At 38.7% G+C, this 13,080-nt stretch overlaps 1 protein-coding gene across 2 annotated transcripts in view; it reads right to left on the bottom strand.

Annotated features, from left to right (window-relative positions):
• The window catches only part of LOC121629118 (partitioning defective 3 homolog), a 432,758-nt gene that overhangs the window by 257,095 nt on the left and 162,583 nt on the right, over positions 1-13,080 (bottom strand). The gene's annotated exons all lie outside the window — the stretch shown is intronic.

Here is a 13,080-nt window from a genome sequence, read left to right on the forward strand (position 1 = left end):
TGGATTGTAAAATTCAACCACCAGCTCTGTCTTCTGCTCGTCTGGCCGCATGGCATTTTCATTGTCAAGCTTTTAATCAGGACCGACTTTGGCACACATCAGGCCGAGGAAGATTTATGGCTCCTTACCCAAAAGAGTCTGCTACTTTGGACCAGCAGTAATGAAGAAACACACAAAATGATGTTTACCAGGAAGGTGCTGCTGTGATCCTGTTCCTGGGCAGACTGAGGGTTGTTTGGTTTGTTGATTTGTGCCTCCCTGGAGGGTGTGGAGGAGTCTCTGTTAGACAGGTTTAAGTGGGGGTATGGATCTGAGGTTGTAATAAGGTGTCTAAACCCATTTACTTTTTTTCGTTGAATGGATAAGGCATTATGAAATGCAAAGAAATTGTCTTGAATTTGAAAACCTTTGCAGTAAATCAAAAGTTCAAAAATTAATCAGAGGTTTTATCGGGAAGTTTTTCCTCACAGTTCCAGTCAAACCAGCACACATGTACAGCTGACCTACATGAGTCAGGTTTGATTTTGGGAAGGGAACTGGACTCTCCTCGGTTTCCATCGCCTTGTAAAATTCTTTTGCTTTCTTTCTTTCTTCCTTTCTTTCTTTCTCACACAGTTATTGCTGTTGAAGTGTGTCGGCGCTGGCTGGTGGAAGCCTCGTCTCTGAGGGCTGGAGGAAGCTGACATCCTTTTCTTTTTTACTCCAATAAATTGTCTGTATTGTCTTTCTGTCAGGAGTGAAGAAGCAGTCTGTCTCTCTCTTTCTCTCTCTCTCTCTCTCTCTCTGCTTCTTGTTCAGGATGAAAACATGATGGTTGGTTGGAAAACCTTATGGGAACGAAGCTCCCTCCAGCTTCACCCCTGCCACCGTATCTTCTCCAAACTTTGTGATGGATCACGATGTGCAACTCCAAAACTAACATGACTGATTGATATATTAAGAGTCACAGAGGACAAGCTGGATGAACACATTGACTTCCTGGTGCTTGTTTAAGTTTGTTTTTTTCTTTAAATACTTAATCAACCAAACTGGTCAAAGCAAACCCTTCTTACAAATACCTGAAGCTGGTTTACATGAGCATCTGCATTTAAAGCTCCAAAATCTATCAATGATTTTATACAATAAACTTATATTCAGCACTGATGCTGTGTGTACTGAGGTCCCTCAACACATGTGTTTTTTATCATAAACCCAGGAGTTTTGGTAAGGATATTTTATTTATGAAATTAATTTATTCTTGCTTCACTGAACCAGTTTAAACTTCTCTTATCTGCTGGTTTGAGTCACTCATCTTTAAGAAGAAAATGTTGGAACAGATAGTGAGGTGGTGTAAGCCTGCTGGCAGAAATTTAAATGATTTGCAAGCTTAAACTGGGTGAGAGCCTTAAACAAAGCAGAAGGCATTGTGTCTGACCCGAGCCGCCCTCTGCATACAGAGTCCATGTTGCTGCCATCTGGGTGCAGACACTCAGAGCCCTGATGTACAACAACCTGTTTATAAACCGTCTTTTTTCCAGCCTCTATCAGGATTTAAAATGCTTTGTCATGACTTGTCCTCTCGCATTTAAAGTGTTCATTGTATTGTATTTAATAGTGTTTTATTTTTCTGTGTGTGGTTTTGGTGATTTTTTTGTGGTGACCTTGCATAAAAAGATCCCAGGTTCAAGGATGAAAAGTATACCTTGAACCTAGAGCAGAGAAGCTGTTTGATTTCTTTGCAGACGTTTAGTACCTTTAGGCAAAACTACACAAGTTTCTGACTTTAAAAGTTTAAGCTTCTAACTTGTTTTGCCACACTGATATTCATTATGTTCATTCCTGGAGCTGTCGTTGCCCTGCAGCGACCTGAGGATGAAAAACTGTACTTTTTTTTCCATCCTGTAGCATCGGGTAACAGCTTTACGGTACTGTGTCACACGCTAGCAACTGGATATCAACACACTGGCCATTTTGAACCATGGCTGATTCAGCAAAGAAACCCAAGAAAACAATACTAAAGGAGAAGAAACAGAAAGTGACAGAGCAGTTAATTTTATTACTGGCTGGAGAGATCTCAGAGAAGAGACTGGATTAATCATTATTAGAGAGGGTTGGAGTGAGAAAGTTGTCCAAAGTTCAGTGGTGTTGATTTATTAACTGACATGTGTTTGAAGAAGATTGGTTGCATTTAATCCTGAGTTGCTAGTTTAAGTTCAGGAATTAGGAATTAATCCAGTCAGCTTGTGGGGGAATGGGGTCAAAGCTGAAACTTTGGTATTGTAATGGTTAATTTCTTGTTTCTAAACTGGAAACTGGCTAAAAAAAACACTGTGACATGCCATGAAATTAACCACTTATGAGGTCATACACTAGAGGCTAGAGATAAGAGTAGTACTCAATGTGTATTGCAAAATACCTAGAATGTGCAGTATGTGGTTTGTGGTTTGGAAAGCAGCTGTTGGCTTGACTGTTTGGCTTGACAACAGCTAATGTGATATTGGTAATGTTAGTTTCCAGTAAAGCAGGATTAACCCTTAAAACGTCACTACATCTCTGGTGTCCCCAAACATTGTCTTTACCAGCATCTCTGGAGCAGTAGACTGTAGCTCTGTGAGGTAAACTGTGACAGATAGCTTACCCTGTACGTTATCTACGGAACTTTTCCAGGCCTTTCTATCCCATCCAGGAGCTTTACAATCCAGTCACTAAATGTAGTTTTATTCAGAGATTCTATTTGGTAAATCCACAATGATCCATGATAACAGCATTATTTATCACATTTTCATCATAAAAAGATCACTATCACTACTGTGTTGCTAAGAGACCTCTATTTAGACCTGGACATGATGATGAAGCCACTTCCTGTCAAACTTTCCACCAATCAGAGAGCTTAGATTGACGGTAACGTCCAATCAGGAGCAGCCAAAGATCAACCAGTGAGCAGAAAGTTCTATGATCTGTGTGTCATTTCTACAAAGTTCTGTTAGTAATTAATGCTGCTTTATTCTTCTGGTCGGCCTTTATGCTGTTATATCTGTTGACACATTCATTTTACATCATTTCAGCCTCATAATCTGAAGCTGAGGTTGTCCTGGAAACATCATGTCTGCATGCTGACTGGGATTAAAAGCTTCAGTTGCTACAGACTGGTTTGTATAATAAAAATAAATAAATAAAATAAAAACAAAAACAGGCGGACCAAAGTAGTATAAAACGTCTTAAATTTTAAAGGTTAAACAAACTGTGTTCATTATTTCCTTTATTTTTGTTATGCTTGTCGAAATTATTTCTGTTTCCCTAGTTTCTGTAAACCAGTGCAGTGACTCCTGTTTGACACAAAACTAACTCCAGTCAAGTCGTAACTAAAGTAGGAAACAAGATGAGAACTGGGCTCAGAAAGGATATTTAAAATGAATTTACTGTTTCACGCTTTAATTTAATTTGAGGGGAGACTGATGAGAAGAATTACTGAAATGCTTTTTATCATGACTCTGAAACACAGCAAAATGTGGAAGAGTTGAAAGAATCTGAAAAGTTTCTGAAGTGACTGTAGAGAAAAGTGATAAGAGCTCAGACTACTCTGTATTTTCCACACTGGGTGACTGTGTTCAGTCATTTCATGACACAAAGACTTTTCTTTCTGTATCTGCCAGAAAGCCTGAAGTGTCACAGATTTAATTGTCACAGCCACCGAATGAGCAGAAACTGGAGTCTGATGAGTGCTCGATGAATTTCCTCCACTGGCAGGTCGGCCTCTGACGCATGGAGCTGCTGTTTCTGAAAAACACATCTACAAAGTCAGAATAAAACTGGAGCCTCAACAACCTCCTGCAGATCTTTTTATAATTAACTGGAATAAATTGATTATTTTTTTAATTTTTTTGTCAATTTAAGTCAAGTTGAGTGATGCAACTACACTGCTTGGCAAAAAAAAAAACTGTCCAAAATGAAATAAGAATTTCATTTGACCTCCTTAACTTTGATTCCAGCAGCTTCTCTGTGGCATCTTCTTGATAAGCTTCTACAAAGTCACAAGAGTTATCTCCATCCACAGTGGCATTAATTTGCCATGTCCTAAAGATGGGAGAGTCAGACCTCCAGCACATCCCAAATATTCTCCATGGGGTTCAAGTCTGGACTCTGTGGTGGCCAATCTATGTGCGAAAATAACGTCTCCTGTTCCCTGAACCACTCTTTCACAATCTAAGCCCTATGAATCCTGGTGCTGTCATCTTGGAATATGGCCGTGCCATCAGGGAAGATGGAATAACCTGCTCATTCAGTATATTCAGGTATCAGCTGACCTCATTCTTTGGACACATCATGTTGCTGAACCTAGACCTGAACTTAGACCTGACCACCTACAGCAACCCCAGATCATAGACAGACAAGAGCCCCCGAAAGGCTTGTACAGTAGTTGCTAGGCATGATGGCTGCATCCCCTCATTTGCCTCTCTTATTACCCTGATGCTCCCATCACTCTGGAACAGGGTAAATCTGGACTCATCAGACCACGTGACCTTCTTCCATTGAGTGCAGTCTTTAAGCTCCCTAGCAACCTGAAGCCTTTTCTCCAGTTAGCCTCACTGATTAGTGGTTTTCTTATGGCTACACAGCTGGTCAATCCCAATCCCTTGAGTTCCTTCACATCGTTCATGTGGAAATGTTCTTACTTTCACTAGTAAACATAGTCCTGAGTTCTATTGTTGTTTTTCTTCTATCTGTTTCCACCAAACGTTTAAGTGATCACCGATCACCATCATTCAGGATGTTTTTCTGACCACATTTCTCTCTGGAAGATGATGGTTCTCCACTATCCTTCAGTTTTTAACCCAGTTTTAGTAGTTTCTGCATCTCCTTAGATATTTTCTCTGCTTGATGCCAATGATCTGACCCTTCTTAAACAGACTAACATATTTTCTACAACCACAGATATGTCTTTCCACATGGTCATTGCATCAGTTAGGGTTGTGAACCCTGCACCATTGATTTGGGTCCTTTGGCAGGTTTTTTAAAGCCAACAGTCTCAAACTTGGGTTTTAAGATGGACAGTGATTTTAAACTGGATAGTCAAATCAGCTCTGTAGTGAAGTCCAGCTTTTTCCACATCAGGCAGCTTGCTAAGGTCAAATCTTTTCTTAATAAACAACACTTTGAAACAGTAATCCATGCCTTCATTACATCTCGGCTGGATTATTGTAATGCTCTTTATTTCGGGGTTAGCCAGTCCTCCCTCGCACGTCTCCAGTTGGTGCAAAGTGCAGCTGCACGCCTCCTAGCTGGAGTACGTAAGAGGGAGCACGTAACCCCCATTCTGGCCTCACTTCACTGGCTGCCAGTGCACTACAGAGTTCATTTTAAGATTCTTTTATTTGTTTTTAAATCTTTAAATGGTCTGGCGCCTCCTTACCTCTCTGAGCTACTCCACCCCTATGCTCCTGCTCGGTGCCTCAGGTCAGCTGACCTGCTGCTCCTGGACGTACCGAGGTCCAAACGGAAGCTCACGGGGGATCGAGCTTTTTCAGTCACTGGTCCAAAACTGTGGAATGAGCTCCCTCTCCACATTAGACAAGCTTCTTCATTGTCTATTTTTAAAACTCATCTTAAAACCCATTTTTATTCTTTGGCTTTCAGCCCAGTGTAAGACTGTTCCTGTTTTAGTGTGCAGTGGTTTGTTTTACTTATTGGTTTTATTTGTTTATATTTGTTCTTTTAAAATTGCTTATTGTTTTAAAACCGTTTTTAAAACAATGAACAATTATTTTATTATATTTTATGATATTATTTATTTCCTGGTTGATTTTTGTACTTTGTGTTGCTTTGTCCATTTATGTACAGCACTTTGTTTCAGCTGTGGTTGTTTTAAAGGGCTATATAAATAAAGTTGAGTTGAGTTGAGTTGAGGGTTAAATAACCTGTTGCAGCTGAAAGAGGGATCATCCTGCAGGAATTATCCAATAGGAGGCTCCTACCTGGTTTGCTTCATTAAATCCAGGTGGACACTTTTTTTATTTTGACCAGGAAGTGTATGGTGATTAGTGGGAAGACTGGCTGAAGGCAGCTGACACTGAGAACTTCCAATGAACAAGAACAAAATCTTTGCATGAGGTTGGAGTGGTTTACATGCAGAGTCAAACCTTCAGAAATCAGAAATACTTTATTAATTTAACACTGCTATTAATATATTTACTGGATATAAGTTTGTTATAATCTAGCTGTTAATAATAGTAATCTTAAATAAGTCACATCAACTTTGGAGGGCAAATGATGAATAAATTGATGTACTTAAGTTGAATCAATATGATTAGGATGATTAACATGATGATGGAGGGGAAAGAGGCTGCACAATGTTATTCACTTCTATTAACAATTATTATTACTATTATCATAGTGTTACTATTTACACTTCATCACTTTAAGAAAGGTGGGCTTAATTTAACTAAAATTAAATCATTCCAGTTAATGAAACTCTGGTTAACATATGTTTTTTAAGCAACGAGTTTGCAGAATGTTTTTTAGTAAAGAAGCAGAAAAAAAAATAAAAACAGTCCGGTGTTTGGGAGCTCTGTGAGAAATGTTTATGGCTGTTTTGTATAAAGTGAAACTAAGTTACTTAGAAACAGATGGTCTTTGCTTTAGATATGCATCACTCTGATCGGTCACGCAGTTTCATGAAAGCCTGCAAGCTTTCCACAGACATGTAAGGACGAGGTCAACGAGAGGGAAGCATGAACATAAAAAAGCTCAGCAACATGGTGGTAAAGTGCGTCCAGACATTTTCACCTACAGTGAAAATTAAGATGATGACAATATTGCACACAGATAACGCTCCAGTTTGGTGTGAGAGTTGGGATTACATGAAAGATTCAAGTGGCTTTGTGTTACACTGAGACGTCCATAAATCACTGCTTCCATAACTCTTTGGTGGTTTTTACATCATACGGCACCAAGCTGGATTTCACAGAGAATTAGTGGAAATTTAATCTCAGGAAAAGGCCTATGCACATCTAGTGGAAGTATAGTTTAACTTTACACACTCCCTTGAAATCATAGATGGAATCAGTGGATGGTTTCATCCAAGGCCGGAAGTTTCAGTTGCTCATGGCAAAAACACGACATGACCCCGAACTGCAGTGTGTAGGATGATGAAACATGCCAGTAACTTTCATGCAGTTGCAGCAGCAATTTCATCGTGGTCAGCTTGCTGCAGGGTCTGACTTCCTACAGAAGGGTAGAGAACACAGGCTCGTCTTACTGTTTCACCCAAACTTCACACTTTTCAGTCAAAAAGTGAAAAAATTCTTCCAAATTCGATCAAAAGTGAAAGTCTTTTCGGCAACCACATGAAGATAATTCTTCAGATATTCATATTAAGCCATTGTTTCTGTAACAAAAATGTAAAAACTTGACCGATCCTCCATTAATGAACAGGTTTTCTTAACTTTCCAGCCTGCACAGCCAGCTTGTTAATGTATGAAACACCATGCATTGCTGTCCTGTCTGCAGCTCTCAAAGCTTTTCTCACATGTGCATTGCAGCAATACTTGTAGTTTCTTATTTTACATTAATGCAAACATCTCATTTTATTTCCACATTTATCAAATTTCATCTGTAAAATCACATTTTTCTGACGACAGCAATAGAACTTATGAGATATACCTTATCTATCTTCAAGTTGTAAGTGTTTTCTCTTACATATCTAATATTATTTCACCTTGCTTTCATCTAGAAGTCAGATCCAGGGTGGTGCTCATGAGTTTATGTCTGAAGGCCTGTTAGACTCACACACAGTTGTCAGGCTTATTTATCATCCGGAATAAGAGGAGTTTTCCTCCATCCTGCTATGAGTTACTCCAAGTTACAGAACTGAAATACTGGTCAACAAACAAGATTCTCTTATTTACTGACAATAAAACATTAACTAAACAGTATTATGTAACATTAAAACATACTGATTCATTTCCATGAGACAGAGTATGAACGAAAGAGAAGAACTCATTGAGAAGTTACTTCCAAGACAAACTTTGGACCTTGTGCAGCAGGAGACTGTTTGAGGGGGGACCTTATTGACTGCTGCACCACTAAGCCTGCAGCAGTGCAGCTGTTAATCGTGTGTAAAAAGGTTTGATATCGATCTGATACCAAAAATAAATAAAAGGTTATTATCATCAATGCCGATACCTTTTGATAGGGCTGTCAAAATAAATAGCTAAAGTATTTATCTGTGGAGTCAACATTTTATTTTTTTTTAACACATTAATGCATGAACAACAAAGTCATACCATAAAAATCTGAATTTGGCATCACCAAACTGAATCCACCAAAATCCACTTTATTCTCTTTATTTATTAAGATTCTTACAGTTTCAAGCCTTACATTAAAGTATTGTGGTTATCACACTAGTATTGATATTAATATTTGGATCAATCCACCCACCACCAGCAGCTGTATTGTTGGAAATGTTGAGCAGTGACAACAGAGAAAGTTGAGAAAGTGAACCTTTAGCAGTCGAAGTTGAACATGATGATGTATCTGTTGTCTGGAGAAACTTTGGTTTTAAAAGGTCCAACGTGGACAAGAAAAAGTTTTGCTTTGAACAACAAAGAACGTGTGAAACATAGATCATACTCTCTACATCCTCGGGTAAAGCTGAAAACGACAGAGGACTCTAGACTCAGGTTGCAGACGTGTTTGCTGGACGAACTGACCAGAACAAAATAGAGAAGAAAGAGGTGAACGGAAATAACCAACAACGTCACATCATTCAGTGAACGCTGCTTAACTTGTCGCTATATGCTGTCAGCCCAACCTGAGTCCTGATAATTTAATCACAGTGTTTAACACTGCCATTGACATGACCATGACATCCCTAATCCATACAGCCAAAGATCTGGTTCTGTGGAGCAAGACGGATTCAGGCCAAAGATCAAGACACCGTGGACATGTTTTTAATTCTCATGACCATAAAATATACTATTTATTACCAATAAACTGCAGTATGGCTAGAATACATACTGTCAAATAAAGCAAAGTTGGTATAATCATGAAAAATACTGTGATATATAATTGTGGTAATGATGCTCAGCTCTAATGAGTCTAATATCAATAAAAACGTTTTTGAAATTGCATTTCTAGCATTAATTAATCAACACAATGGCAGCACAGATCTCTGTTTCTAAATTAAATTAAATTAAATTAAATTAAATTAAATTAAATTATTTATTTATTCATTCAATACCGTGTATTAGTGTAAAAAATAAAATTAATCCATTCATTCATTTTCTGTTCTGCTTAGTCCAATGAAGGTCGTGGGGAAGCTGGAGCCAATCCCAGCAATTAACAGGCCTGGACAGGTCACCAGTCCATCACAGATAAATAAAATTAAATACTTCATTTACTAAATTAAATAAATTCAATTTAATTTTTAAAGGCTGTGGGTGATTTTTATTCACAAAGGTTTAACTACTGAAACCATTTCTATCTTGAATGTGTCAGTGGAAATGCTCCACCACCGTTCTCCACCCACAGGAAGGGCTCTGAGACGCTACCAGTCAGCCACTGGTGCGTTTGATCTCAGCTTCTTGAATAAATTCCACATGACAAAGACAACTTGGCCCGGCAAGCTGAAGGAAGTGGGCAGGAAATTCAGTCCCTCATGTCAACCTACATCTGCTCTGCTAGAGTATCTTATAAAAACTAAACCAGCTTCAGGGTGTTTCCTTTCTTTCTTTCCCCTTGCACTGACTCAGTGGTGACAGGTCTACTGTATTCAGAGGGCTTAAAAAAGAGGGAGATCTTTATAATCCAAGTATGGATAAATCAATCTCACACCAGAAAAAAAGCACACATCTGTACCTGATCATTTAAACTGCTTCCGTTATGTATATAAAAACAACCATAACTGCGAGTATTTATTTTGATGCCCCCATCTCGAGATCACAAAGCTCATTTTCATTTGATAAGTTCATTTTTCAACTTTTCTTAAGAAATTAGCATGTTGTTTTTCAAGATAAAAGGATAGAAAAGCTTTTCTACATCATAAATATTAGTTTCTAATAAATGATGTCAAATCAGATTTACTGAAGGTTACCTGTGGGGTACCTCAAGGTTCTGTGCTGAGCCCTAAAGTATTTATATTTTCTATAAATAACATGAAATATGTCTATGATGTTAAATACTGAAGATGTTTTGGTTTTTCATTGTGTTGCTGATGTTTTTGTTGCCGTTGAAATTTATGTTTTTTTTCCAGCTTGTCTGGTTTTGTAAGTGCTCCCGATGATTGTCAGCTTGTGTGTCTAGAGGAGTCTTAAATCCATGAAGCTCCTCTCGACAAAGTAAGTTTGTTCAGCACAACACAGCAGCCAGAGCATCAAAAATCATAACGAAAATATAAAGAAATTAGGTCAAAATTCTGATGATTGATGTTGAAATACAAAGACTGCACAACACCAGATTCTTGGGTGTGATTATCGATTTTAATTTACCCTGAAAGGGTTACTAAAACAATAGAAAATGGTCCAAAATCATTAGAAAAATATATTAAATAAAAAATATATTCCATGATGGTTCCATACATCAACTACTGTGTGGAGGTTTGGAGAAGCACATATAAAACTGCCAAATTATTACAGTTAAAGCTTGTGATCAGATTTTTTGTAAGTGTGTTTTTTTATCTGATGGTCTTCTATCTTTGGTTTCTTATTATTCTACTGGTTTAAATGCACTTATTAACATCCAAGCCTCAGATGAGTACTCGCTTTTCGTGTTTGTGCATTTTGTATTGTCCTTTTGTGTCTGTTTTTTGGATTTTTGTGGGTGTTTTTGTACAAAGAATGGCCTCTCCTATTTTACAATTGTTACTTTGTAGTTTGTAAATATGTGTTTTTATATTATTTATATTATATTATAATTATGAAGGGAATTAGCTGAAGTTTAAATGTAGAGGTCAAAATGATCACTGGTGGCTGTTTCTATAGTTACGTAAGTGGTACTTCCTGACAATAACTTTCCTCAACTCTAACAAATAAAGACCCTCTTTATCAGCCTTCTTTAAAAAATATTGAAACTTGTTATCTAGTGAAAACAATCCTGCTCACGTCCGGACATCCAAACATTCCAGACCTTCGGTTTCAGTCTGATCCACCAACATGTGGTTTCTACAGCGTCTCTGCTTCAACAGAAAGTCGGCTGAGAAGTTTCTGCACATTGTCCAATTAATTTGACCACAATCTCCGAACGGCTGCAGATGAAGGACGCACAAATGTTTCTGTTTTGATCAGAGCTGTGATTGTAAGCCACAGTCAGTACTCTGAAAGTAATGGTGCTTGTGGGGAGATGTGGCAGGGAGGTGTTCTGGGATTTCCACTGTGCTTTGGGGCACATCGCATCTTTGTGGAGCTGATAAAAGCCAGAAGGAGAGAGCGGAGGAATGACAGATTTACTGTAACTGCAGCCAAGCAGATGCATTTATGTCCTCAGTTTCACCATTACTCAGGAATCCTTCTCTTCTCTGCATTGGGTGTTATTTCTGAATTATTTATCCAGCATCCATAACTGAAATGACGATAGTCTGACTTGTCTGTTTCTATTAAGTGCAAACATGCATGTGTTTGCATTCATTGTGATGAACCTAAATGCAATTATATCTGAGAGGAGGGAGAAAGAAGAGGACAGCCTGTGTGGATGTCCACAAGGACAAAGAGTCTGGAGACAGGAAGAAGTTAAACATCCCTTTAACACTTTTTGGGATTATCAGGCCACTAGCAGGCGTTGATGCCTTTGGCCAGCAGTGACCATCATTAACACATCATACACAGTGTTTATGAATTGGGAGATGTTTAGATGAATTTTCTTTACAACAACTTAGAAATGAGATTATCTGAATAAATAAAGGTTAAATACATGAATAAATATGCACATTTTTACTGAATGAGCTGCAGTCGTAAAGCTCTGAAAGAGGATTTAAAACTCATGAACAGCCTGCTGCTGACACTGGAGTCAGTGCAAACAAACTCCAACTCCCTTCCCATGATCTCAGTCAGGATGTTACAGCCGGTCCCAGTCAGAGTCCGTTGCTATGCCCCAGAGAGTCAATTCGGTTCTGTTTTCAGTTCGAGCCCTCACTGCTCCTGTGTTGCTTTAACTGTGACACCAGTGACTTGCAGAACTGCTCTCAGGAAGCAATAAAGCACTCAAAACACACATTTGTGCACTCACACACCCACACATCTCCATGTGACTCAGCTGTCTAGCTGTGGCTTTATTGGAGTCTTGGCAGATGCGATAACAGTAGTGGCAGCAGTCTCCCAGCCAAGCTGAGTGGAGTGTACCACTCAGACACTTCACCACTGAAAAACCCACTCTCCATTTAACAGGGTAGGCCTGTGGAACTATTTACTATAACCAGCTCTGCACAATATTACAACAGAATAAGTTTCTCTCTGGTGAGTGTATAATCCAGACTGAAGCTGGATCTGCATCACAGGAGATGAAGGAAGGTCAGGTGAGCTATGAGGAGGGAACAGAGGATAAGACCTGTCCAGAGTGTACCCTGCTTCTCGTCTAGAAGCTGGGATAGGTTCCAGCCCCTACTGCAACCCTGCATTAGAATAAATGGGAATGGATGGTTGAATGGATGGATGGATAAAATAATGTAAAAGAATAAGGTATTTCATTTAAAATTATTTGAATGCCATCAGCTAAAAAATGCCATGTAAATCTATAATATACAATATATTAAGGTCTGATAACTTACATAATTTAGCATCATATTTTAGCCCCCCTCATATATTATTACTCCATTCCCAGATTCCACGAGTAACCAAGTGTTGCTTTTTTTATTTTTTTATCCACTCTCTATCAATACCATCAAAACAACCTCACCTTTAAAGGGTCATGTTGGCTCCACATTGTGCTGTCATTGTATTGGATCTATCCACCTGCCTTAATGCTGCTTCTGGTTACCGAGTCTCTCTGCATCACTTCTTTCACTGTGACTTTTATATGGCCTTGGCAGGTGGCAGGAAGCCTCCTCAGTGGCAGACCACTAAGCCAAATTGATTAGATGAAGACCTTTCTCTTTGAGGGTGTCACCCCCACTCT

Source organism: Melanotaenia boesemani, chromosome 18 (genome assembly GCF_017639745.1).
Source record: "Melanotaenia boesemani isolate fMelBoe1 chromosome 18, fMelBoe1.pri, whole genome shotgun sequence".
Lineage (NCBI taxonomy): Eukaryota > Metazoa > Chordata > Actinopteri > Atheriniformes > Melanotaeniidae > Melanotaenia > Melanotaenia boesemani.